We start from the raw sequence: 6,000 nt of genomic DNA, 5'->3' as shown, positions 1-6,000 counted from the left end.
ATCTCAAGAACTCTTGCAATACTATTCTCTCTCAAGATGCCATATTTTTTAATGTCACTAGCCAGACAGGTAAACACTGAACTCATGGAAAAATTGCCACAGTGAGCATATTCAACATCCCTTAAAATCTCAGAGGAATTTTGTTAGGAATTTGAGCCACTGTATGTAGTGATTAATACGCTTTTGCATCTGGGGCTGTGAAGCACTGTGAATGCCCTCTCAGGATTTAGCACAAAGGTGAAGAAATGTAGAGCAATGCTATTCCATCCTTGCCAATAAACACTGTGCCTGAAGTAGAGCATGCAGTGGCCTGGGCTGGGCAGTGCTGTCAGTCAGCTACCTGAGCCTGCGAGACTGGCAGCCCTTTGCTTTTTGCCAGGCCCCGGCGTTCATCAAACTCCCTCGAGGTTCACGACGCTGTTTTCTGAGCCTGCCTTTCACCTTTTTAAAGTCCTTCCACTCACAGGCCCACGTACGCGCTCAGTGGCCGAACTCGAGTCGCTGAGGGAACAACTCGGGAAGCGGGTCGGCCCTGAGGGAGAAAGACGGCAGGGGATCGGCGCTGAGGGAAAAAGGCGGGAAGCGGGTCGGCCCTGAGGGAGAAAGGCGGGAAGGGGCGAGAAGCAAGGCGTGCGGTTGCCGCCGACTGAGAGGCGGCGCAGCCGCCGGTGAAGGGGTCCTGAGCAGATGCGGCGAGAGCGGCTGCCTCAGGCGGGGGAGGCCGGAAACTGCTCCAGGTGAGGGGGAAGGCGCCGCGGGGGAGAGGGTGCGTAGCGATCGCTGGAGCTCACCGCCCCGTCTGGCTGCGGCGACTGGGAGGGTGTGATGGCGCGGCGGAGGCCCACAGGACAAGCTCGGCTGTCAGGACGTGTTGCTGTGGAATGCGCCATCAAACTTTTTGGCCAGGGTCCAGCATGTACGTTAGGCGCTGCACTGTTGACACGTTTCTCATTGAAATCCCTGCTCAGAAAAGAGAACATGCGTAGACAATGTGATTTACAGGTACTGATATTTTTGTAATAAAAAAATTCTTAAAAAATCCATATAGGCTAGGCTCACATCTGTTCAGAAGGCCTAGAGAAGGCCTTTTCACTGCCTGATTCCATTAAAATCTTTAAGGTATATTATATAATAGTATTAAAGGACAAAAAATGAGGTGTCAACAAACTGGATTTGACAGTCTTCTGTGGTTTAAGTAGAAAGGCCGTTAGACCTTTTATCATTTGGGAATGTATGCAAATAAGAATTTAAGTAAGCCTATAATACAGCTCATGTTGTTAAAGCATAAATACCCAAGAAGTCCATTGCATGTTGTATTGAGAAACATGGGAAAGGAGTGAAAGTTAGAGAAGATAGGACTGATGCAATCTCACAAGGGTAGAGAAAGCAAAGATGAAATTTGGCAGTGTAGGACATGGCAATATAATTGAGATTGGATAGTCTGGCATGTAAAGATTCCAGATATTGTTTGATAAATTTAAGAAATATAAGCACCCTTTTTAATCTATCAGCTCAGTGTAGTCCTACATAATTCTCTAAGGAAAGAAGTTAAATAAATTATAACTAAAACACTCTAGTGGAAAATCTGTGTCACAAAAGTAACATTCTAACTTAGACTGATACTTCATGTACTATTTGAAAGACAAAAAGCAAACCATAAGTGTTAGGTTGTTAATTGAAGTGTCTAAACTGTGCAAAGCAGAATTAACACTAGTATAGTTCTTAAGATTTTTCTTTTAGGTAGTCCACATTCGAAACCTGAGCTGTAATTTTGTCTAGTTTCATTTAACTGTTTTAACTGTAACTCCTCTAAGTTGATTTTGCCCTGTATTCTGTAAATGTTAGTCATATTCATGTGGCTTTGCCATTTCTTTTATTTTGTAAATTAATTATACTTGTTATAACTCCCTGTACCTTATCTGACAAGTTCCATCTGTCTACGCCCTGTGTAGTATGGAACTCCTGCTTAACTTTAAGTATGTGCTTGAGTTCCGTTCACATTAGCCGTTACTTGTATACCTCTGTGAAAAATGTATTTCAAACAAATCTGATCATTTTTTTAAATAAAAACTGTTTGCACTTATGCATAGCATAAAACTTATAGCTGGGCAGTGAGAAAAATGCTTTCTAGCATCACATGGCATCTTTTTATGTTGTGTGTACTAAGCCTTTGTCAATGCAGCTCAGTTAGACTTTCCTCTTCATAAAGAAAATGATCTCCATTAGATTAATTTTAGCTGCAAGCCTATAGTGCATATTTTACATGTTTATATTCACAGCCAGTCATGTACTCAGATTCCTTCTTAGCATGTGAAATGTGTTTGATCTGAGCAGGCACAGACAGCGCTGAAGTTCAATACCAGATTAAAGCCTCTTTCTTTACAAGGGGATTAACTTTGAAAAAGGAATGTGCCTCTTTCAACAAACTGTGAAATGCTGATCTCTAGGAAAGTAAATATTTACTTCTCTTTTTCCTTTTATCATAATACAGCGTTACCTTTTTAATAGCTATTTCCAAATGTATTCCTGCAGTCTGTAGGAAGGCTCAGCCTGCCACCTAAAAACATGTCTGGTGCAAGATAAGGGTAGACAGCTGTGTATTGCTGCCAGAAGTCATAGTGCTAAACAAAGACAAATGTGCAAGAATGTGACATCCATACTTCTGGAAAGAGGAATGAATGCTGAAGGAGGAACACTGAACAGCTGATTACTTCCGCTATTAACCTCAGTAGGACTAAATAAAAAAAAAGTTAAAACACAGCTGGCTATTTAGAATGAACTGCTGAGAGATTTGTCAGTCACTAGCTTCTATTAGGAAGACACTTAGCTTGGGAGTATTTTTGGAAAGAGTTTCCATGGAGCTGGAGAGACTTCAGGCCTTTTGCTTTTTTCTGATTGGCCAACAGACAGGTGCTGAAAAAGGTGGTGGCAGAAATATTCCAGACATGGTGAATATCATATGGACAAGTAACGGAAACTTACTTTTTGTTTTATGATAGGCTGTATCATGTAAAAATATAAGAATTTTTCCTTTCTCTCTTTCTGATGTGAAATGAAAAGAGGTCAGACAAAGCACTGATTAATGTCAGTTTAAAATACAACCACCTGTGTTTACAATTTGGGAGTGGTGTATTCTACCATAGCACGTGTTTAATGGCTTAAAACTAAACCCATGTATTTTTTTCTTCCAGGGTGAAGTGTTCTACATACTTCTGATTTAAAAATACATGTTTCATCTTTAAAGAATCCATGTCCTTCAAACAGAAAATTATTATTCCATTTTAAATGAATCATTTACTTTTAGAGATAAATCATGTAGCAATCAAATTATTTTTAAAAATAGGTGCTTTTAGAAATAACATAAAGTAAGCCTCAGAACTTGGGAGAAAGCCAGACCCTTTCAGTGGCAATGAAAACTTGTGTTGCGGCACTGAGAATCCTTGTATTTCTTCATTTTGGAGTCAGTTTGTAGAGGTTGTACTCCCAAATTGAATCCACTGGTTCTGTCAAAAGCAAGAGTTAGAATTTTGACAGAGTATTGATTTTGTACTTATGAGTACATCTGTCTCTAGGCATTACAGCTTCAGAGCCAATGACTAAACATTGTGGGGGTACAGTCCTGATACTTTGGCATGGATGGACTGGAAAAATGGACATCCAAGATTTTTAAGTAAAATAAACTGTTAAACATATTGTCCATTTAAACAGGATCAAGCTTTTTCCTTTTCCTAAACAGGAAAGGAGAGAAAAAAAAATAAAATTCCAGAGACAAATTGAGTACATTTAGAAGGCAGAGATGAAGAGCTATGTAAATATATTCCAGACATAACATGATAGGTTCTACTCACTGTCAAACATGAAAAATGCGTGATAAGATATGCACACCTCCCTTCCGGTCCTGTTTTGATACCTTGGTTAAAATCAAGATAAAGAGGCAAAGTATGCAGTTACCTGCAGGTATGTTTTTATATGCTTTAAATTCTACAGCATCAGATGTGTACTTTGTATTGGGTAGTCCCTATCAAAGAAGGAACAGTTAATTCTAACTTCATGTATTTCATAGTTGTTGAATGAGATACCATTTGAGTTTCAGTGATACTTCATACAGCGATTTTCTGGTTCTTATATGAAGCTGGTGGTATTAGTCTAGAAAAGGGAGTCAGACTGATCAGTGAACTAATGAGCTCTCTTTAAAAGGTGAAATGTTACAGATGATCATGCAAAATATTCAACCAGTCAGAGGAAGAATGTGGACCTGGGAGGAAGCAGGCCAGAAGAGCCAAGGCAACCACCCTTTAATGATGATGCAAGTATGTATATGAGAGTTAAAAGCTGTCGGTGAGACAGCTGAGGGAGCCACCAAAACAATGATTCACCCAAGTGGATTACTAGAAACAACACCTTCAGACTTTGGAATATGATTTCTGGCTTTGCCATCAAAACTTGACTGGATCCAAAGAACCCGCAGATGAAAGATGGGAGGTTTTTGTAGTGCTTTCACAAAAGGCTCTGAAATTCTAAGATGCCACATAAGCAATTTAATGCATGTATTATTTGCTTTGAAATTTGGGCAAGGGTAAAACTGAGCTTAGGTAATAAATCTTACTGAAAAACTTATTGCAATACCATTAACTGTATTGTTGCACAGTTAGACAGAAGTAGAGGCAGGTCTGGTGTGCAAAATTAGGATCCAACAGACCCAATCACTCTAGATTTTACTTTATGTAACAAGAGGGAGGGAGGATGGTGCCCTAAACAAAACAAACCAAACAAGCAGCTGTTTAATTTGCTTTGTTGGCGCATTCAAATCCTAAAATAATTGAAACAGGCTGGAGAGTTAGATGTGTTGATACAGTTTTGGAGGAGGAATTAGATATCATTTATATGGAATTGGGGTAATAATTATGTGTAATATATTTTTGAAAATATACCTACACATGTACAACTACAATATGTAAATACACAATGTTGAGGAATTAGTTAACACAAAACTTTTATTATTTGGAGGTAATTGTACTTACTGTGTGAGAATATATTGCATCAGTGATCAATGGATATATAATTTCTATGTAAACAAGCCATTACAGCATTCTTCTCTCTATTTTTAATAGGATTATTCTGGAGTATGTGTTTTAAGTCCTAAATTGAAAGCAATCTTATGAGTGAGTCTCAGGAATCAAAATTTAAAGTTTCCTCTTGGGACATGCTGTCCCTGAGTATTTAGTCACAGAGTCAACTACCTCAAAAGCCCATAAAAGTTACCACCTCTCCTTTGCAGACATCTAGGTATGTTTGACCAAGAACTCTCATCTTACTTTTCTTCTGCAAGCTGAATGGATGGTGTAATATTCCAGGAAGGAGTGAAGCCTAGAGGGTTTCCTGTATGGCCAGTTTTGATGCTCTTCATTTTCCTGGGCACTTGTACTGGTCTGAGTGAGAGTGAGTTTGCAGTTTTGGGAGTTGCACAGGAGGGATGGCAGAGACTGTGCTTAGGGTTGTTGGTGTCCATTGACTTCAAACTCTGATGAAGTAAATTAGTAAATATGATCTACTAAAACTTATAACAATAGTTAGCTTTTATCTTTCAAAGTTCCATTGACTTAATTTATACAGTTATTTAACTAACAAAGCTTATAAGAACTTTTTTTTTCTTAGAGATATCCAGAACATGTAATATGTGGACATGGAACACCTCTGTCTAATAAGCATATATAAAGTGAAAGGTGACAGTCATGACATCTGCAGTTTGTTTTGGAAATGGAAATTATAATAACAATCTCACAGCTAAAAGTTGTGAAGAAAAATTACTATCTTTTGAGGATCAAGGCGAAAATAAAAGTGACTGCAGAGATTTTTCAAATACATTTTCTTGGAGAGAGGAAATAGAGCAGATATTGACAGCCAATGAGTTTAACGAAAAAGATTTCAGAAATCCATGTAAGAAGTTAATTCTCTTTTGTCTTTATCAAACTTTCTTATGGTTTGAGGAAGGTACTTTAA

The sequence above is a fragment of the Balearica regulorum genome, chromosome 4 (genome assembly GCF_011004875.1).
Source record: "Balearica regulorum gibbericeps isolate bBalReg1 chromosome 4, bBalReg1.pri, whole genome shotgun sequence".
Classification (NCBI taxonomy): domain Eukaryota; kingdom Metazoa; phylum Chordata; class Aves; order Gruiformes; family Gruidae; genus Balearica; species Balearica regulorum.
Note: the sequence above shows the minus strand (reverse complement) of the source record.